Below are 22,771 nucleotides of genomic sequence, written 5' to 3' on the forward strand. Positions count from 1 at the left end.
TAAGCAGCAAAAAGCTTTGCACCAGGTTTTGCACTCCAGACTCCAGTGGTTCCTATGTTAATTCTCATTGAAGCGAGGCACTATGCAGACAGCAGGTAAAATATTGTTAATGCAGCAGAGAACAGGCTTGCCTGTCCTTTGTTCTCAAGGAAGGCTAAAGAATTTCCTGCGTTTAAGAACACTCATGTTTTGTAGTTGTAGAAGTATTTAAAAAAAATAGCAAGCACCCAAGCACAGAGGAGGGAAAAACAACAACTGAAAACTCACAATAAATGTTTCAGAAAATGAAGTGTGAAAAAGGAGTTTGCAGTACTGTGCTGGTCATTACCAACATGCCCATTGAAATTAACGTGGAGTTGAAATGCCAGGATTTAGATAAACAATATCCTGGGAAATCTTAAGAAACAACCACGATTTTCCAGTAAAAAGTGAAAGTTGCCATCATAATGTTTTTATACAAGTGAACTTTTCATAAATATTCAGTAACTTTGTGTACAATACAAGCATGGATACATCCCAGATTGTACACAGTAGTTCATACGAAAGCTATAAACACTTTCTGTTTAAGAAAAAGGTGATTACAAAACCGCTGGGTAAGATTCCCTTGTGGCAACAAAGAGCATGAACAGCGTACATAGTCTGTCAGCAGACTTTACAAGCAGGACCCAAGCAAAAAGGAGGGCAAGGAGAGAATAAGCGCAACCTTTGTGTCTTGCAGATATATACACACAAAATGTGTATATATTTCTCCTTCTTGAGGAATAACAGAAGAGAGGATAATTTCTGACATCTTAGAGGTTAAGAGCATGCATGCTCTCTAGCACTTGCCTTTGTGCTAAGTGCAAGCTTATGTTTGCTTTTAGCACAAGCTTATGTTAGTGCTGACTTATCAGGAGTAATTGAAAAAATATAAAATAAACCCAAGTTTTGAAACAAAGTTACCCAAAAGAGGTTTGTCATCAATCAGCTCTCTCTGCTTACCAGCCTACACATCCTGAAAAATGCAAGTCACTCATCTTCTACTTAGTTTAAAAGTACATAACCCTGAAGTTAATTTTAACACATCTCTGTGTCACCTTCTTTTCCATCAAATTTTACAGTCACATTGTTCAAACGTATTTTTCCCCTCCTGGCTAAGGAAAAGCCCTCTCCAAACAAAGCCAAGCCCCAGCTTTATAGCCAACGGGGAAAGCAGCAGGACTACCTGCATGCTGCTGGAGGCTGCTAACTACCTGCTGAGAGAGGCCTGATGGGTGCAGGGGATGTAGCCTGCAGAAACTTGCTGCCAGTCTTCCTTCTGCTTAGGCTGCCACAACTTCTGCCCGATGCACCGGCCACTGAGACGAGATGTTCCTAGGCACAGGACAGGCAAAGGACTGACCATATGCTAAGCCCTTCAGACAGGAACTATGCACTGTCACAAGCAAGCTTTGCTTCCATAAAATAAAGAGCGGTCCAGAGAATCATGACTGAGATTTTCCCAGTTTTCCATCAAGCCCAGAGCATCCTGGACTTCAAGACCTCCATGCTGAATCCAGCCAGCCAGTGAAGATGGCAGACTTTCAAGAAAATGCACTGAGTCTAAAAGGCTGTGACTGTCATTAGTGACCACAACAAATGTTTGCTCTGGAAATGTTTGCTCCAGAGCACTGAAAATTTTGCCACCAATTTCACACTTCCTTCTGACAGAGAGCCTAGAGAAAACATCTCTTCACTAATTTCTCCTTTTTTTAAAATAGTCGATGTATTAGCTTGCATCAATTGACAAGACAAAGCATTTAACTCAAGACTGTTGAGAAGTACTTTCAGTAACGTGGCTGCAGGCATTTGACCCACAGTCATCCAGTTACCACGTGGAGACAGGCTGACAACACGTGGAAATGAAGTATAAAGTGGGCCCTAAAAATAATAATCGCCAGATTTTATGTTTATAACACGAAATAGGTTCGAAACCATTTTCACTTGCTACCCTGAGGCCATTCCCTTTTTAAAATGTATTCTGAGGAGAATGCAGAAGTGAAGAGCAAGAAAGGAAAGAAAGACCAGGGATGGGAAGATCATCTTCAGGGTCACTCCTGTGTTAATAACCTCGTTGTTGGACAACCCTAGCCCCCCAAATACCTAAGTATACTTAGCAGTATGTCAGGAGAGCTGGGAGGCCTGGGGGGCAGTTTAAGAGGGCATCACTCACGGTGAATCCTCAAGGTACAGGGCTGTATAGAAATCACAGCAGAAGAGAAGGTATTCTAGCATCTGATGGGGCAGGAGACATCTTCTGCAGTGCCACACATAATGCCAAAAGAATTCCAGTAGCTGCAGCTCTACGCTTAGTGAGTCATTCCAAAGACTAGAAATAGAAACCTTTTACTTTTAAGTGCATGTACACCATTACCTGATATTATTAAGGAACACTAACAGCTGAACACTGCTTACTCCTCTCCCCATTCCAAAAGGGAAAAAAAAAAAGCAGTCTGCTCAAGTCTTTCAAAATTAAGCCAATAATTCGTTCCACAGTACATGATAATTTTGTTTCATAAATGTATACGCCATCTATTGCCTTTCAATCAATCATTTAAAATCTGTTTTACAGAAAAGAGCTGGAATGCTTTATCTTTGTAAACTAAGCACAGCAAGGAACCTACGAGGCGAGCCGGGAGCACTCAATGTCTGGAAGCGGCGAGCACTCAGCAGAATGAAAGCGAAAAGGAGGAAGCTGCTGAAGATGGCTTACTGGAATAACAGCCTTACAAATGCACGCAGCACTTGGATTCATGGCTTTAGTTACACTTATAAATGTTTCTGCTGCCTGTCTGAACCAGAGCAGCATGCCTGTAAAAGATGAGGAGCGCAGCGGAGAGCACTCTTATCGAAATCTGCTTTTCTAGCCACACAACCCACACAGATGACTGCAGCACGGTCTTCAGCCATTTCACTTGGCACTCTTAGTTCCCCAGGTGACAGGGAGGGATTGCCAGTGAGGAAGCATGCACAATATCCAGCAGCGGCTGTACGTCATGCAGAGAGGAGAATTTCAACACAGACACAGAGGCAGCAGCTGGCTCGGAGTGCCGTACCTTTCTGTTCTACCTTTTGGTCTTTATGGTCAGCTACCAGACAGGCTGTGGGGTTACTACTGCTTCCATCAGGTTGGGACCACAAAGCAAAACGTGGTATGAAGAAATCCCAGCTCTTCTGCAGGTCACAACACTGATACAGAAATAACCTCTCTGTAACTGGCAGCGATTAAGTTGCTGCTAGAATTTAAAGAGACTGAGAAATGAGCCCATAATGTCATATGTTTACTTCAGCTCAAGTCATAACATTGATTTCTGTTTACAAACCAGCTCATTTTTAAAAATTGATAAATATTTATGGCTAATAGTCTCCATCTCTCTTCAAGACATGGATAGAAACACGAGCTCTTATCAGTAGAAGTTTCCTGTTAATATTATTCCAATACTAAAAACATCTCCAAAACATTTTCTGTAAGAAGCACAATAAGTAAAATCCCATCACAACTAATTTTGGAGTTAACGCTAAGCCATAACCAATTCCTCTCAAGTAATCTGCATGTGCTAAAATCTCACCCCCCTACGCCTTTTCCCAGGAAACCAAGAAGAAACCAAATTAGGTTCCATCTCCAGAACTTCACACAGCAGACGGGAAAATATCTAGTGGAGATTTCTTGTGCAAGCATAAAAGTATTGCAAATGTAACTCAAGAGCTTGAGTAGGATTATGGGACTGCCACCACCTGAAACCTGTGATGAGACACAAAATAAAGACCACAATAGAGCTCAATGCTCAACTATTTCTAAACACTGCTTGGAATCCGTGTGTCATTGGTCAAAATAAATCCCAAAGGATTGCCTTTTTTTTCTTAACACATGAAAAAAAAGGCTTTTTGATCTAAACAGCAAAAACTTTTATTTAAAAGTCTTCTTGATAAAAGAGGTTTTCAAGACTTCTGTATTTTGTAGAGAGCATTGAAAATTTTTAGAAAAATTGGATGTTCAGTTCACTTTCAAGTTTTCTCCCTTAATTTCCAAAACGCATTTTCAGTGAGATAAGACCTGCTAAGTCAGGTTTTCTATTTTACATATAAACATGTACTTGAGCACACAGAGATAGATCGGTATATATTTTTTAAAGTTTATTTCCAGATTCTCTCCAAATCACATTGTAAGGTTGGGAAGAAGTATAGAGTGAAAGCCTCTGTCAGGGCAAAAAGGGAAAAAGAGTTGGAAAGGATAAAAACGTTCCAAAAACAAAGTTCAAATACAATTTTAGAAACAAAATGAAAAGCATTTTCATGCCACTAGCTTCACTAGAAGAGGCTTCAGAACCCTAGAACAAATCGAATGATACAAATGTCCCTGAAATTTAACCTGTGGGTGCCGATGAAGGTCAATGAAATTGCACAGGAAGGCCGTCAAGTGACAAGTCTCCATTTCTGGTTTCACTGCAAAGGCTGAAGGTGGGATGGAGAAGGGATCCTGGTGGGGGGTGAGAAGGCAGAAGACTCTCTGGAAGTAGAACAGGTGCTCTGCTGAAAAGCTGACACAGCACAGCCAACCACATCAAGGCATTGTGCTCCAAATACCTCACACAAATCACTGATGTTCTTTCAGACAGAAACCACCAAAATCCAAGTTAATTCTGCACAAAGACAGCAGACATGGCTGGCGGGAGACACAGCTGGGAGCAGAAGATGCTGAAGAGCCAGCACCACAGGGGGAGGCTGAGAAGGTTCGATGGCTGCTGCGGGCACGAGGCTGGCACCAGGCTTCCACAGCACGGCGGTGCTGGCAGTACTGGGATTTGTCTCAAGGTGCCCAGCACAGGCTAGCTTCAGCTCACAGAGGGATTTCCCCCTACAGCAGCCACAGAAGGAACTCCTCTGAGCTTTGTGACAGGAGTGAGATTACACATAGAAGCAATGAATTAAAAAAAAAAAAAAAAAAAAACATAGTGATGTAAATGTGATTGCTTTTTTGTATGCTCATAAGACTAACATCATTTATATTGAAAGAGAAACATATCCTTTAAAGTCTCTAATTACTGTGCATCATAACCCACTTAGGATGCCTAGCTTGTAATTACAGTTGCTGCATGAAGTTGAAGAACTTTGTTCTGTATAAGTAACCCTGATAAAGTTGTTCAATGAGATCACAACTATTTCACTTCCCAACAGACAGATGTCGTACATCTGTACTACATTGACAATTTATTCTCCTAAATCAGGGTTGCTGTTATTAAGCTTAAAATGCAACTTCACATACATGTATAAATTTGAAAAAACAGGGTTTATCTAGTTCAGGATAACCGCTTTCCACTTGGTTGAGCACTCCCAGTGAACTACTTTTGAGAGTCAAATCTTCCAAACCTTGGATGCCCAAATAATTTTCAATGACAATAGCAGCAGTCACAGGAGTACAAGTTTGCATGTCATTATCCCTCATGCACAGGAATTACATACTTAAGTCCTTGTCAAAGTCTGCATTATCTTGTCATTGCTAAGACACAACAAAATTCAGTGCCACATCTAACAACTGGAACAGGCTCTGAATACTAGCTGGCAATTTAAGATGAACAAAGAGGCTCTTTCACAGTTGGGCAATAAAACTTGAGTACTGATTTGGGGCGAGTTAAACCTTAGCACCTATAGCCATGCATGCTGACATGCAAGTATATCAATCACAGCACAAAGCACGTTTGTAGGATAGGTTTGTAAAGCACATATACAGCACCCACTCTACAATAAGTTTTCTTCTATATCGCATGTATATGGTCCCGACATCAATCTCCACAGCATCCTGCAGAACAAGAAGTGTCACCAACCACTTTTTACTGAAACACTGACTCGCTTGCCCCAGGTCACACAGGAAGCCTGTGGCAGTGCTGGGATCGCAAAATCCCCATCTCAATATTCCGGCCATGCTGCCATCTGTCCTCAGCCATACTTAAAACAACTAAATTACCGAAGGCAACAAACAGCAGAATCTGACTTTCAGATGAGCCGATGGGTACAATGAGTCAATCCATAACTTTTGTCTCCTCCAGACACTTAGATGGATGGGCTGTATGCCCAGCATGTTATAATAACCCTGAAAAGCTTTTGGCTCAGACTGCAAACACATTAGCATTAACTTAAATCTGCTGCTTTGTTTACTATCTGAGGTATCTGCTTATGCTTTTCGGATAAGTGATACCAAGTAAAGATACCCAAATACTGAGCTTACAGAACAGTTTGCAGCATGAGACTAGTGCTACCCACTAACAGACTGCAGAAAGCTTTACTTGCTATTTATTCTTCCAGCGCACCATGGTCAAGGAGTCACCTTTCTCACTTCCAGCCGTAGATTTGTTGTGATGGACATTCAAAACCTTCACAAGAAGTCACTCAAACGTCAGAAGCTGGGTCTACTCCCACCACTTCTGAAGTGGACTAATGCAACTCCAGTCTCGCGGCCATAGCCACGGGTTACGGTGAAGCCTCCCTTGACTCAAGCTGCTGGAGAGTGCGACACAGATCCCAGAGTGTCCTGCTCTTTCCAGTGCTTAAGCTCATTACGGAGTCTACACAGCCATATAGGTACAGGACTAAATCACTCCAAGAGAGAAAGCTATTCAATAGTAACAATAAGAGGCTTTTCTTATTTCTTTAGGGTTACAAATGTAGCAGGCCTTGGAGAGGTCTAATTACAGTCAGAACACCCAAGCAGCATTGGAAGCAATAATTTATTGACCGTAGCACTGTAGCCTAATGCGCAGACAGAAGAGACAAGTCAAGGATTGTATACAAGCCGCAGAATTACCCACAGCTTGCTAGGGTCCACGGACCGCTGCACACTAATGAGATAATCTGACAAAAAACAAAAGCAAGATTTATAATGAAACTGTACTGTTTTTACTACCAGGGCAATAAGAGAAAAGTATATGCAAGTATTCGTTTTCAGTGCTTAGAAACCACTTCAGGAGCTGGCATCAAGACACCCTGCAGGAATCCACAGTCCCTGGTTAGACAGGCGGGCAGCTGGGGACCCCGTCCAGAACCTGTCCATGTCAGAGCAATGCTTGTCGCTGATCTTGGCGGGCTTCAGACCAAGCCCTGAGCTGCCCAACACCGGGTTACCTGCTGGACTCAGCAGCAATCGCCCTCAGGTGCCAAGCCTTGTGTGGCTCTGCCTTTTGAAAAGGCACCTGCCCAGGAATAAGAATGATACACCAAGCGAAAACAGAGTTGCAGAGGTTACAGACCGTTAAATGCTTTCTTGTTTTATCTGCTTATCCATATTACCCAACTCTCCTGCAAGAGCTGGGATAGAAGCGGAGGTTTCTAGGCCAGCACGGATGTAGGAACGCATTTTCAGCACCTAGCTCACGCTACGCTGCTTGCGGTAACACCTCCACACAGTGCTGCCCGAGCCCATTTTGCAGCCCTGCAAAAACGAGAGAAGCAAGGAGCAACAGCATTTCGGAGACACGGTCCCACCAAAGGCTCCTTTCAGTTTAAGCGTGCCCTCGGGGTGTCTTCTCCCTCTTCAGCCCGGTACCACAAAGGGAAAAAAAAAAAAAAAAAAAAAAAAAAAAAGGAAAATGCATCAGCTAGCTAGTTAGGCATAACTGAGGCGAAAAAAACAGGGAGGATGGACTGACATCGCAGACGATGCCCCCCTCACACACACACCCTCATGCAAAGCAGCGGACGAGCCGTGCGCATTTCCAGCAGCCGCCACCCCCAGGAGCCCAGCACCCCCCGACCCCCGTCACCCCTCACGGAGCCCTCACATCGGCGGGGCCGGCTCCACTCCGGCGATGGCAGGGAAAGAAAGCGGAGACAGCCTGAAATCGGCAACGGGCGGCGGGGACTCACGGGCTCCGGCGGCTCCTCCCGGGCAGCTCCGGGCTGGGGCTGCCGCAAGGAGAGGGGGGGGACCCGCTAGGGCCGCCCCGACCCGCCCCGGGCGGAGCAGCCCCAAAATGGCCGCGCCCCGAACGGCCGCGCCCCAAATGGCCGCGCCCCGCGGCGGCAGGCGCCCGCCGGGGCCCCCTCCTCAGAGAAGTCACCCGGAGGCGGCCACGGCAGTGGGCAAAGCAGGCTGGGGGGGAACGGTGGCTTCTGAGAGGAAAGGGGTGCTCCAGGTCAGCGGCACCGGGGGTTGTTTCCCAAAGGGGGGCAGAAAACACCGTTACTTACCGGCTTCTCATACACCTGCCCTTCAGAGAAGGAGGCACCGCGGGAAGCGTGAGCACAGCCTTACTGCTCCCTCCCTGCGGTCACAGAGCCCAGCGCTGAGGGCTGCCAGAGATGGCTGAGGTGAAAACGTCTGTACTGAGCACCTCACACCCTGTCGCAGTCCCAAAGGGGACACTGTTGTCCAGGCACAAGGCTCTGGAAGCCCGAACCATTATAGCCAGCTGCAGCTTGATAGTTTTCATGAGAAAATATTGGCCCGTGCATCAGAAAGTAGGCTTTGATGTGCTACTGAAATTGCACTAGGGAAAGGGTTAAAGAGAACAGGAAGTAACAAGAAATGCCAAAATAGCAAGAAATTGCTCTGGGATGCTGTATACGTTAGCTCTGGTTTCCGATATCTAGTCTGTGCTATCTGGAAGCGATTCTGAGAAAGCTCTAACAGTGCTAAGTGCTCCTCCCATTAAATCTGTAAGTAGGGTAACGTCTGGCCGAATTCGTGCTTTTCTGTATAAATACAGATCTCTTCCTATATGTGCCCCCAAGCTGCGCGGTGCCCACGCCACTGCCGTGCCTCACGTCCCCACCCGAGACCAAAGGGATCGGCGGCGCTCTGCGCGGCTCGGTGAGGCCGGGTGCCCCGAGTCCTGCGGCACAGAGCACGCACCGGGTGCCGCACGAAGGAAGCCAGGAATAAAGCAAACTAGGAAATTGCTGCATTGAAAGGCACGGCATGAAACATTCATTTGTTGTTGTGTCCCCCCCCCCACTCCTCCTTCCTTCTTTTTTCCAGATAAATCTAAATTGTTTCATTCATAGCAAAGGAAATCAATAATGCTTTTAGCTCTGAGTGCATAACGAGTCCAGCATAATGCTGCACCCCGTTCACATCCGACTCCTTCCAGAGTTCAACAGGAACAAATCCCAAGTGTAAAAGAAGCTGGAGCAGGCCCAGCACAGCCATATAAGTAAATACAGATACACTCGCAGGGGCTCCGGGAAGGATGGGGAGCGCAGCAACGTTTTAATGGTTTCTAGTGGACTGCACTGGGTGCCAAAGCAGCCCGAGCCCTTCTGTCTGGCAGAAAGGAAGCAAGCCACTCCAGTGGTCACAGTGTTCCTCCATGCTCTGCTCAATGACACTTGAGCAACGTGCTCTCCCTCTGCCTGTTCCCATGCCCCTGGCAGAACCCATCAGGCCTCCGGGCTCAAGCAGGCATGGTGCTTCTGAGGCCGGTAATCTGCAACTCAGCCCCATAACGAGTTATTAAAAGATAAAATAGCAGGTTACTACCCAAAAGAGAGTTTTGAGAGGGATGTGAGTATCCACGGACTTTAGAACGTCTTTTCTATCATGGACTTGCAACCTCTCTTACATCTCAACAGCTCGAATGAGAAGAATTGGCCAAAGGAACCTGCCAACAGCAAGGAGCAGTTTTCTCCTGCTGGATTCAAGGACATTCCTTCAAGGATTTCCCCACAGAAGTGAGAGTTTTCTCCTGCCTGGTAACAAACTAGTGAAGTAAAGGATTCCTCTCCACCACTAGCCCCTTCAGAAAGAAGCTACTGAGGGCCAGCGCTGAGAAGAGCCCCTCATGCACCACCTTACAAACCACTAAATGAAGGACAATTTTCACCTTCCTGGCAGAGCCAGCCACAGAGACCATAAAAAACACTTGCCAAATGCACATTAGCCTATGCCTACATAACAGCTGTGAATTACTGTAGATCAGAGCCTCGGGTATTTGAAAGGCAAGTTTATTGTTTTGTTGGGTTTTGTTTTCCTTTTTTTTAAGTTCCATTTTTATGACAGTTATTTCACCAAGGCAACAGCAACAAGAGCTGCTGTTAAAGAGAGCAATCGGAAGTTTTAAATGAAAAGCAGATCCTTCTTGTTCCCAGAGGACTCTCTACCTGTGGAAAGATCAAGGTAAGATCTACCCACACATTTGGATCCTAGCCCGTTGAAAAAAATCACATTTCCTACTGCCACACCTGTCCATCACTAACTCCAAGCCAGAACCCACAGAGCAACTCCCATCAAATAATGGGAAAAGCAGAGGATAAGAACGGCTCTTCAGTCCTTGGCTTCCTCTTCCAGCCTCCTGCAGGGAGGAAGATCAAGGAACAAAACATGGCCAAGTTAACAAGTGGAGGATGTGAGGCACTCATTTTTCTGGCTGAGGAGGTAACTTGATAAGAATTGTTCTATACTCTATTTTTGTTCACTGTTATTTGTCTTCCCTCTCCTCCCTCTCAAAGCCTTACTGGTAAAGGAATTGAACTTCATTTACAGTGAAGGCAAGAGGAAGTTCTCTGGTATTTGTTAATTTCCAGCATTATGCCCTTCTAATTGAATTTCTGTGCATCTCTGCTTAGTGTTTGGCATATAATTGAAGGAGGCGGTTCATATAGTTCAGCCACCAGCATGAGCCAACCTAATGATTTTCCAGAGCTCATGATAGCAAGAAGCAGCTTTCAGGCAAATCCTTGAGGTCCTGAAGGAACAGGAAACACAGCAGGTAGCTTCCATCAGCATGCCCACTCATGACCACAGCGTAGTCATAACAAACAGAGCTCCCCGTGGACTGCACCCACTTCAAGATAGCCAGCAAAACTGAGATTTTGTCTTTTTTCCAAGAAAAGCTACAATCCAACTGTGATCACAACAATTCATCCTACAGATTCGGGAAGTCAGAGCGACAGTGCTCCCTCTGGAATAACAGAATTTTCTATCAAGTACAAAGTTGGGAAAAAAAGAAAACAAAACATTTCTTTGAGTTTGGTACAGCTTTTCTCCAAACTTTCACCTACCTCAGAGGACCGCTTGTTGTCTTTTGGGATTCAGCTCACTGATGAAGCCCTTGGAGTGTGCCCTGAGCTACTTGCTATTGTGGCTATGCCTTAGCAAAGGAATTTATTAAATACTTTTTCCATTGCGCCTAATGGATGGTTAGGAGACAGTGTTTTGAGGAAAACAAGCAGATTCTGAAGCCAAGGAGTAAGATGCTGGCAGGAGGTGTTGTGAGCAGGAGGAGGTTTTAATGAGTGTCTTCTATTTCCATTTGAAAGAGTTCTCAGTATTGAGGTACACCCACTCAGCCCACAGACTAATCCGTACTCTTAAACACAAGCTTCTTGTTAAACAACAAAAAACAACTCCTCGGCACATTATATATCTTAACGGAACTGTCCTTGATGTGTGATATGAAGGCAAATTTGTTTCCTGTCAGCCTAATGGACTTTGAAGCTGCAGTTTTTCCACTCCTCTTAATGACTTGTTGCAATGGAGATGAGTGCTCTGTGTACAGCAATGCCATCTTCTGGCACGGTTCTTGTGAGAAAGGGATCTTGCTGAATACCATTAAAAGAAAGCTCCTGCTCTGTGAAAATGGGAACTCAGGCTCCACAATAAATCTCGGATGTTCCCCTACGTACTGTTGGGCTGTAATTGTTGGAGGAATTGAAACAAAGAATGAGAATGTGTGCAGGGCTCTGTAGGAACAAACTCACTCAAGTGGCTCTTCAAGGCGCACCCAAGTACTCTGATGAGAACAAACATCGCCGCTGACTCCCAAAAGCTCCAAGGTGAAGCAGTGTGGCTGCAGCCACAGATGGGTACAAGGGCGATTGTGGGGCAGTGCAGGAGCCTGGGAGGAAGAACAAGCAGTCAAACGGAACCAGCTTGGCCTAACTCTGGGGAAATGCTTTCTGCATCGGCAAACATTTCGCACATCTGATTTTACTTTTGTATTCCAAGCCAGGAGATCTGCATTAAGCATCAGCAAAGACTGAACACGTGGGCTATTTATACTAAGGAAATACATAAGGGCTACAAATTCACAGCTTCCGCATAGTTCTAATTCTGACTTTCTCCTGAACCATCCTATTTGTGATTTGGAGGTCCAGTAAGATAAGCTTAAAATCAAAGTTCCCAACAAATCTATACTTATGCTTTTTTTCCCAGAATCTACAAAGTTCCTGTTCCGGTATGTATTGGATTGCAGATTTCAAAAGATGTACAAGAAAGCCAGATCTACTCCAGAATAACAGCTGAAGGGAAACAACACTTGTATGTTTAGTTACTGTGCCATTTAATACCAAAAAAAAAAAACCCACCCTGAAAATCAGATCTGCTGCTAAGACCTTGTTCAGTAAGATCTTGTTTTTTAAGAAAGCATTACTTCCACATAGTTATGTTTTCATGTGTGTTTTATAAAATAAGTGTTTAAAATACGCTAAGAAATGTTTTGGGTTGGCAATTTGTGAGACTTTTGGACACAGCTGAAAGCGTTTTGCTATCATCTCTAGTTTCCTTAATGTCTTTTATCATCTTCCCTCTCCTTTGTCCCCACTCCCAAATGGTTTTGTTCTCCCCTGCTCTCTCCGTTCTTCTTTTAATTCAAATAGAAGGGGTCTTCCCCAACTTCCCTGTCCCAAAGTTATCTTCGCATGGTTCTTGCCAGTGCTCCAAGTTAAATGCACTTTTTTGTTGTTTTTTCAGTTGGCTCCTAAGTAGCACAGCTTTCATTAATGCTTTCAAGTAACCTCTTAACACACGATTGTGCGGAAAATCTGGAAAAATATTTATTTTAGAAGTAAGTTTACCAGTGACTTTTTATTTTACAAAAGAATTTTGTAAGTTTTGGACTAGTATAAGACTTGTGACAAATACCACAAAAACTGTTCAGAATGCACTCCAGGTCCTAGATTTCTATGTCACGTCAGCGACCAGACTAACAGCCAGTCCCACCAAAAGCATCATTTTGGAAGTCAATGAAAACCAGATGCTTTCTACATTGTGAAGTCAAACAGGGCTGTCTGAACACATCAGCATCTTGACCTGGCATGACTCACAAGGCTGTGCCCCAACAGAAGGTACTTCACAATCTGAACCACTAAGCCATTTTGCAGCCACCAGAATTGCTCTAAAAGCTGCCTGAATTATATTCAGGCTACAACATGAGTTTATCTCAAGTCTTAAGAGAATACATACATGGAAAAACAAAACAAACAAAACACAAGCAACAGCAAAAAAAAAGTCTGAAATGAATTGTTGTGTCTAATACAGAGCCAATTCCAAGAAGACGGTTTTCCACAGCAAGTCTATCTGGAGCCCCGTGTTCCCAAGTAGATTCCCATTAGACTATGGCCAAGAGTTACAGATTAGGCTCCAGCCTCTCCCACCTCTGTTGCTGAAAACCTCTCTAGTTGCTGCTAATTCCCTGTCAGACACTTGCTATTTACTCTTTCCCAATATTGAATATTTCAGGATGAATGTGCTTTGGTAAGATTCTTTGCTCTTATTCTGACCGGGAGGGGAGAGGTATGGCCTATGCAGGCATTTTCCAAAAACTGGTTTGATTTATCTGATAAACTGTTTAAGAGCCAGCCTATCAAAACAGCCAGACAGGCACTTCCAAGAAAACCAGATGATTACTGGAAGCATCTTCAGTTAAATAAAGTTTGTCCTCTGGACACGTTTACATAAGCAACCACTGACACTATCCTAATGCGTGGGGTAAATGGAACAAATAGCCACAGCCACTCAAAACACGAAGCTGAAAATAGCTGACATTACAACTTTTGTTTTTAAGGCTCCCTCAGCCAAGCATCTTGTTTGTTTCTGCCTCTGTGATGGAGAACAGTCCTTCAAATTGCTGCCCGAGACTTAGCACCCAAGTTGTCAATCACTATCTGGTGTTTTTTTTGTTGTTGGTGGTGGTTTGTTTTTAAGAGTAGCTAGTTAAACATTCAATTTCTGTAATTCTCAAGCAAAATAGTAAATAGCACAGTTATATGTAGCAAATACACAAAAACGTTGAAACAAACAATGCCCCAGCAGTGTGACCTGTGTGAAAATGGTGCTTCTGAATGCTTGGAAACCATGTATTTAGTTTTCCCTTAGTTTTACTACAAGCGAATTACTAGTTTAAAACCTCTGCTGAACCCTTGGTGATTTCGGCATTAATACATACAATATCAAGATAAAAAACGTGTGTTTTTGTTTGTTTTTGTTTTGTTTTGTTTTGTTTTGTTTTTAATCTTACACTTCCGTCTCAAAAGTGTCACATGAAAGGTAATCACGCTTCCAGTAAGACTGCGCATGCCAATGGTAATACACCAGGGCAACTTGTAGAGGTGAGAAGGATGCAAACTGGCATGCTCGGGAAATAGCGCAGCCAAGACGCAGATGTCTGGAAGAAAAAGCTGCATTCCCTCAATAACATACAGCCATTATTCCCTCAGCGTGAGGCAACAGAAGCCTACCTGCCAGGTTTCTGCAGAATGAGACAAGAAGTCAGGATCTGGTCTCCAATAGCAATGAATTCAAATACTCACAAAATTAAAAATATAGAGAGAGAACACACCCCTAATTTCAAAAATCCCATTATCTAACAGTTGTCTTATACAGGTTTAGTAGGTTAAACCTTTACTGTAGCTTTGCCAGAGCCAGCAAATGAAGACTTCTCTTCCCATAGGGACGTCCGACACATGAAAAGGCTTAGGGAATACAGAACAAATCAAATTAAAAAGCACTTATGGCCAAATGTAATAAGTCTGTAGATCAGTGGCTGAACGTGTTTTTTCCTACTGACTCACCTCTTCAGAGGCTGCCCAGCTACGTGAACAAGCTCACCTCACACATGTGCCTCCAGGGCTTGGCATGCCACAGAGCAGTTTGCCTAACTATTGTCCTCCTGCAAGGGCAGGAAAAAACACGAGGAGAGCACAGAACAGTCTGTGAAACGTGAGCACATTTCTGTGCAGGACATCCAAAATGGGTACACCCTTCAAATATTTGGCTAGTTGAGTTATAACTTTTCTTCTAAGCTTTGTGCATCTGGGTAAACACACAACTACTCCCCATCAGGCAGGGGCACCATACGTGACTGATGACACTTCACCTCAAAAAAGGAAAAAAAAAAAAAAGGTAACTTCTTTTTAAAATTGACAGAGATGCCACTCTATGACTACACTTGTTGCATCCTCTGTTGTGGGTGAAGCACACAGACACAGTTTCAGACAATCAACTTGCCTCAACCAAAGAAAAAAATAGCCTAACCTAACATCCAAGAGTCAGCTTTTTTTTCTGTAACAGTCCATGCTCCTAAAAAAATCCTCTTTGCTTTGTAGTGATAATGGTTATAAACCAACCCCCTCCCCTCAAGTGCTTAAAGATCAGAGTACTGCCCGCACCCACACAATTCAAGGACTCAGGTGGTACGTAGAGCTTTCCAACAGCTCTCTTTAAGGTGACAGAAGTTTAGTGTGATTTTTTCTCCTCAGCATCCCTTGAGCTCAAGACCCTCTCCCATCCAAAACACTGTAAGTGAGGTGGTTTTCCACACGCATCCCCCATGAAGACATGCAGCAGGTCAAATTCCATCCGTCTTGCTTCAGCTCAGCTAAAGAGCAACTCTGTGTGTGCATCTGTGATGGATTTACAGCTTTATCTCCAGCCTAAGGGAAACAAAAACGCACATGCTGATGTTGGAGGCTACTGTCTGCCGCACGCTTAGTTATGACTGGGGGAGGAGTAAGCAATAAGTTAGTCTGCAAGCCTTTTGAGCATTGCCACCATTATTTAAAATCAAAAGTCAATGTTACGTGTCGCTTCTTAACACATCTATTGCCAGCACATACTTCTATTTGAGTCAAAGTTTAACGGAGTTATTTTCTAACATTAATTGCTGTAAAGATAAGATCCGAATATGAGGTATCATTCCTTCATTCTATTGTATGTGCTCATGCAGAAACAGCGTGTGTATAGCTGCTGATTTTTTATTTATTTTTTCCAAATACATGCAAAGTTTTAAAAAGTTTAAAAGTGAGGGGGCAGCACAGGGTTGAAAATTGCATTTATTTTTTTCTTTTAATATATACTACCTGAGTAAAGAATCTAGAGAATAAACACAGACAACGACAAAACAGAGTTTAGTTACAGTGAAACACTGTACTGGGAACATTAAATTAATACAGTACTGTTGTAGTCCTCTCTGCTAGTTCCATTCTGTCCAAGGTTGTTTTTGTGTACAGGCGTTTCCCACAAGCTTTGGCTCAGCTCCACAAGCAGTACTTCCCTCCACCACCAGAGCACAGCCGGAATTGCCTTAAGCTGACGTGGGTCTCTCGCAACTTCCCCAGCACCACACCTGCTCCAACACTTGAACGGATTCAAAAATTGCTTGAGCAATTTGGTGCCTCTGCAATTTGAAGCCCGCACATGAAGCCTAACGCTGAATGCATCACGAGATGTAAAATTAACCCGCTGCAAAGATAGGTGTGGATTCCAGGCAGAGGTTCACTTCCTTTCTTCAACAGGCATTTAGCATCACACCTGGTGAGGTGAGGCAGGTGGCTCAGTGCGGGCTGCTGCAAATAACTTGGGCCCAGGGGAACTTCCCAGAGCAGCGAGCATCGACCGCAGCCATGGCAGCGACCACAGCCTTGCCTTCAGCACCGTGAGGGGCAGTCGCTCAGGTGGATCCCCACACACACCAAGTAAGCCAGGCATAGAGACCCCTGCCTGCCATTAATTTTATTCCCCCCCCAAACTAAAATTCTTTCTGGACTGTAATTAAAGGTTACCCAGGATCATTTGTTTCGCTGAGAGGTTTCCAGTTTTGAATCTGAACTACTGATGACCTTATATAAGTGATTAGCTCCTCTTAGCCACAGAGAATTTCTTAAGCATGCAGAAATCTATAGAAAAGCATAAAATATCTTCCAGTGCACTCATAATTCAGAGAGATGAATTCCACTCAAGTCAGTGTTTCCTTTGTGTGCGAGGCCATCTCTGAGCACACCTTAGATGATCCCCTTCTGCAGGGATGTAAGGCGTATTTTGGGGCGTAATCCTGAAATAAGAAGTCCTGAAGCGGGGCACAATTACCAGACTTTCAGGATGCTTGGTCAAGAGCTCAGAAAAGCCTAGGTGACACAGGCTGCAGTTAGCTCCAGAAGTGATTTAGGCACCTTTACAGCTGGCACAGGAGTAGATATCTGAAGCACTTCACATTAACCCATGAGGTCAAAGGGTTTGATTTAAGCAAGACTCTCATTCGTCTTTCCCTTCTGTACTCAAATAAATCTGTAGAGTTTTTCCATGGGCCTCTTTAGCAGAAAGCACCAGCTCAGTTGGCACAAGAGTGCTGACATGATGCCACCTGCCTCCAGCCCCAGCACTATTCCCATACACCGGCAATAATGCCACAGCCATCCAAGCTGTGCCTGTCTATCTGCCCGGACATACTCCAAAATATTCTGCTTAGGCTCAGAAGAAGGAAGATCCCCATCTTTCCTCACTCCCCCTTTTCAACCGCTTTAGTCACCAATGTAAAGTTTCCCCATTTTTACAGCCTCACAGCGAAGTAAAGAAGCCTTAAGTCTCATGCACATTTTAGTATAAACAATGTGCATCTAGATACAAGAATTCTTTCACTTTTGGCAGAATATAAGCCTCAGAGCAGACATTTAATTGCAATCAAGGGCTAAATTGCATCCCCAGGTAAGTCTGTACAGGTTTTCCATGTACGTGTGGTGTATAGAACTGATACCATAAGCCCTGTGTTCTGCAGCTACGTTAGAGCGTCAGGAGTATTTCTCCCAATGCACACTGATTTCTATATGCATATTTATGTTCTTCTAAATTTGACACTTAAATTGCATAAAAATATTATTTTAATTATATGTTAAATGGGCTTTGAGTGAAAAACATAGTAATTAACATGATTAAAAATGCAATAGAAACATCGCCTTTTATAGTTATTCCTGGCTGACACTGGGGCTGAAGTACAAAAAAAGCCAATGGCTCTGCTATCGTAATCTGTGTTACCATGGTAAGTGTTCTGCCATACATAATCCTATCTTCCTACAAACAAAGACCAAAAATATATATCTGTGTCATCTCCAGAGGAGAAGATTTAATTTTCCATTCCTTTATCAAAGTTTCTAAAAACACATTTATCTTCGTAACTGCATTTCGGCCAGAATTATTTAATGACAACTACAGTTGATATTAAAGAAGAGTTCGGAGTTTAAGACAAAGATTCAAGAAACCACACAGTAAAATTTTTATTGTCATTGATTTCACAACACTTTACTACTTTTTTGCTCTAATCCCTTTAACTTTCTACAATAGGAAAATAAAATTGTCTTTGGATCCAACCTTACGCCGATATTCTCCAACTTTTTTTCTTCCAGATAAGTGTATCGCTGATCACGCGCTGTTACAGCTAGGTCATGAGAAGAGTCTCGAGGGGTCATTGCAGTTTCTTCGTGAACTACCACCTCTTTGGTACACATGCTTCCTATTAGATCTTTAAAAAATACGTACTACCAAAGCAAAAGACTTTTATTTCTCTTTCAAAAAATCATTACTCTTTTGAATAAGATTGATCGGGATTTTTTAGCATAGCACGTATGTTAGAGATGAGACATTGTTTTAAAAAGCCTATTTCAGCGTAGTTATTATTATACAATAAGTACCCTCAGGAACTGTTTAGCAAAGACACTGTTCTGCAACAGGGAGCTACTCCACACACACACTTCCACTTATAAATTACTTCTTCATATACACACACAAACCTGAGAAATTCCACTGGACATCCATCTGTATTACAGATAAAATGACTATTTTCTAACAGATTCAGCTTCCATCAAGATGTGTTTTGCAACGTAAGCTCAAGCCACTTACTCTGCATAACCAAGGAGAGTTAATTCCATGAGTCGATCTGAACTAGCAAGTACTAACACCACGTTCCTTGCACAGACCCAAAATCTGCTGCCTTGAAGTGACTGCTGATTTTGTGACCTCGTAAGAAACACAGACTAATAAGATATTAAGCTGGAGCTGAAACTAAGGTGACCAGCTGTCCTCCACTCCTTGTTAAATAGCCACAGTGCCGGGTGGGTAATTGCTGCATGTTCTGGGGTTTGTTTGTCATAGCATTAGCGTTGTAGCAACCTGAGGAGTCAGCCTGGAGCTTCTTTTTACAGTACATGGCATTTCTCGTGTTCAAAATAGATAGATCATAATTAGTGTCAGAGTCATCAGGCCATTCTATTATTAATCTCCAAAAATCCTATTATGCTGTTGCTCAGCATTTCTTTTTCTAAGGTTGAAATTAATTTTTAAGTCTAAAAAAAAATGGAAAAAAAATCAAGGAAGCAATACACCCGAACTTTCACGGAGAACTTACGGGGAAGAGGCATATATGCGATATTACTGCTGCCTAGGGCTGAGGCAACAGTAAAGCTCCATGTCAAAAGCCCCAGCAGGCACTAATCCAATTAAAGCTCAATGGGACAATGGGCAGAATAGAAGCTGGCAACCCCTTCTGCTTCCAACTGCAGCAAAGAACTGATCCTCCAAAAGGTTACCATGATCCTACGTTAGCAAAACTTGAAGAGGCAAGCCAGCTGCCCTTCGCAGATGCAGAGGCTTACCTTCAGGTGAAGGTCTCGGCTCACGCAGCCCGCCAGACACAGGCGCCGCAAGCAGCAGGCTGCCAGGTGCACAGCTTACCAACCTGGGTTTGGTCTCACTGAAGGCTGTGGCAGGTCACGGTACACACGACCAGAGCTTTCTACCCCCACCCACCAGCACCCTTGTAGATGCAATGGTTATTTATTTATTTCAGAGAATGCTATTAGGGATAAGAGGGACCCCAGTTTCATCAAGCGCAGCTAATAATGCAAAGCCTTGACAGGGACTTCTTGTGCTTTTGAATCCATCGGTGCATCTGCCTGACACCTGAAAAGAAGACTAGAAAGCCACAAAGCCAAGCCCAGGCAGCAAGGGAGCCTTAGCGGGTTGAACCACAGAGTGCTGAATGACCTGTGGGGGAAATAAAGCACCACACAGCACTCTGGGCTGCCTGGTGGGACATGCCACCGTACCCAGGTAACCCAAAGAGCCCAAGAACCCCATCAAAAGCACACGCTAAGAGACAGACATCTCCTTCCCCACCTCAAGGGCTCCCCAGCCTTCCAGGTGGAGCACTCCTGCAGAGCCCTCCAGAAGATGCTACGAGCAAGGTCAAAAACATGGCGAGGTGAAGGCCATTAGCCTATGCTGTGCAATAGCATGGCACAGGTGCCAAGACCAGGAACAAATAAATTAGCTGCCAGGAGCAGTATTGGTCTGGGTGATAAGAGGTTATCACCCATTAGCACATGCTGAGCAAGCTATTTCATGTTACAAAAATAGAGTATCGATTGAGTTTCTATGGTGCCTGGACATCGACTTACCAAGTCTTGAGAACATATCCAAAACTTGTCAGACGAAATACTTCTATATAGATTTCATCCACATTTACTTTACTAAATATAGATTTTCTTCTTAGAGCTGAACAAACTGAAGGGGAACTAGCAGCCACTGGAGAAAACAGCAGTTTTGCAGAGGTACCTTCTAAGTGTCTGCACTCAGCTCTTGTTCTGACTTACCCAACTGCCGTTGTAAGAACTGTAACACTTCCCCCTTTTACATTTTTGGGGTCACAGAAACTTAAGATCCTCTGTTTTTCTTGCCTCTTTTTCCTCTATTTGCATCTTTAGAACTTCATAATTACTATAGAAGAATTCCCAGAAATCAAGGCTATTAGTTTTTGTTCGCTTCCTTTAAGCCAACCCTAATTCTGGACAGCAATGGAAAAACCTTCCATACTCATGAATAAGTCATTGGCTATTCCAGGAATTTGTGGACCTTCTCTAAATTTCAAGAGTCTTAATTTCCAAGATGGGTAATTAACTTGTAGTCAATTTATTACTATTTACTGCAATCAAAAGCACAAAGCAAAAAGTTCAAAGTATAAAACAAACCTACTGTTTCAGTAAGCAACCCACTGTGACAGATAATACAAAGCAAGAGTTTGCTGAACATAAATTTTCCCCTTTAATGATAAGATCACGCACGTAGCAGCTGAGCATATTCCTGCAAAGTGAATCAAACAACAAGTACTCGCAGCAGGAATCTGGACTCTTGCTCTAAAGGTCTTCCTAGATTCATACACAAACAAATGCATAAGAAAGTCTCACCTGGCAACTCGAGGAGACTACTCCAAAGCTTCCAGCATTGGAATTACACTTTGCTGAGGTAAGGTCTTGACTCAGCAGGGGCAGGTGGAAGAGCCTATTTCCCATTACTTCCAGCACACTACAGTCCTCAGGAGCAGCCCATTTCTTTCAGTGGAGCCTGCAGAAGGTTTTGCTAACGCACACTCTCTTAGGGGGTAAAAATAGGACTGCAATGACATCTTTCCATCAATTATTGTCACCTGGAAAATCATGTGTGCTCCCGGTCCCTGGTGAGTGACCAAGTTAGAAAAGCTCAGACCAGGAAGAGGAGAGGCAGCCCAAGTTTCAGGTTTTCAAGTGCGCACTGATGTCATTCATACCAAAGAGTCCTAAAATTGCTAGGACATCCACCTCATGAAGTGCCAGCCAGCCAGCAGACAGTAGAGAGCACACACCAAGGCAGCAGTGAACCCAGCAATAACTCAAATAACTTCCAGTATAAGTCTGACTGCTACAGAAATAATGCTCATAAACAGCCTCATTAAAGGCCAGGCTCAGATTCAATAAGCTATTTATATGAAATTCAAGACTAAATTATTAGTGGCATGATCTAGAACTAAAAATCCCCAAAGCTTACAGTGCTACAGGAGACAGACACGTGGCACGTGATGCTCCCGTCTGCTGTCCCGGGCAAACCAACAGGCTTTGGCTTCTGTGCACTGACCAGCTGCTGCTCGCGGCAGGAACTAAAATATCATCTTGAATCGAGGCCAGGATATTAGCAGCTAGCCAGAGCAAGTTCAAGTTCCCAGAAAGCTCCTGCACAGTCACGAGAGGATCCTCCTCACGTCAGAGTCCTGCCCCTCTCTCTGCCAGCTTCAGTGCCAGCCATGCGTCCACACAGGGCACACATAAGAGGGAGCCGCGGCCACAGCCACCCACAGCTGCTGGAACAAAACAGGCATTCCTGAGAGCAGCGGCAGCAGCTGAGGGTCACAGATGACCAAGTGTTGGCAGCCATTCCACGGCAGGAGGAGGAGGGAAAGCTAGATTTTTAGAAAGATAAAATAACAAACAGAAACGTCTCAGAGGACCCGTGGAGCTGTAGCGCACTAAATAGCACGCAGAGGACTCTTCAGAAGAGCTTTGGTTGTGTGAGCTCAAGGCCAGCTACTTACTAAGACACACACACACACAAATAAAGTTTCTTCAGAGTTCATTTTCTTCTCTTGGAGATGTGTGTGTGTGTGTGTGGGGAAGGCAGAGTGTTGAGTGGGAGGCATTTTTAAACCAAGAAGTTTGGGTGCACAGCAGTTATGAAATGGCAATTGCCCTCATCTGAGCACAAGGATATAGCTAGGTACATATTTTGGACTTTTAAAAAACAATTAATAAAAAAGAAACTGCAACATTTAGGAAGCTTACACGAAGAGATGAATTAGGTCTGGACACCCTCAATCTTTTCAGAAGTAGGCTCAAAACAGTACTTCACCATTAGACCTAATATAAGCGACATCATTCACAGCATAGATTTATTAGTTGAATTCACCCTCTT

General features: G+C 43.8%; 1 protein-coding gene across 2 annotated transcripts in view; it reads right to left on the reverse strand.

The window, feature by feature from the left end:
• ANK2 (ankyrin 2) overlaps positions 1-22,771 on the reverse strand; it is a 351,779-nt gene that overhangs the window by 317,924 nt on the left and 11,084 nt on the right. Inside the window, exon 1 of one of the 2 annotated variants that reach the window (XM_035325573.1) lies at positions 7,791-7,854. The exons of the other annotated variant lie outside the window; for it this stretch is intronic. The gene's annotated coding sequence lies outside the window, so the exon portion shown is untranslated. Of the gene's footprint in view, positions 1-7,790; positions 7,855-22,771 lie in introns of those variants that run through there. 2 annotated transcript variants of the gene reach the window in all.

Source organism: Oxyura jamaicensis, chromosome 4, assembly GCF_011077185.1.
Source record: "Oxyura jamaicensis isolate SHBP4307 breed ruddy duck chromosome 4, BPBGC_Ojam_1.0, whole genome shotgun sequence".
Lineage (NCBI taxonomy): Eukaryota > Metazoa > Chordata > Aves > Anseriformes > Anatidae > Oxyura > Oxyura jamaicensis.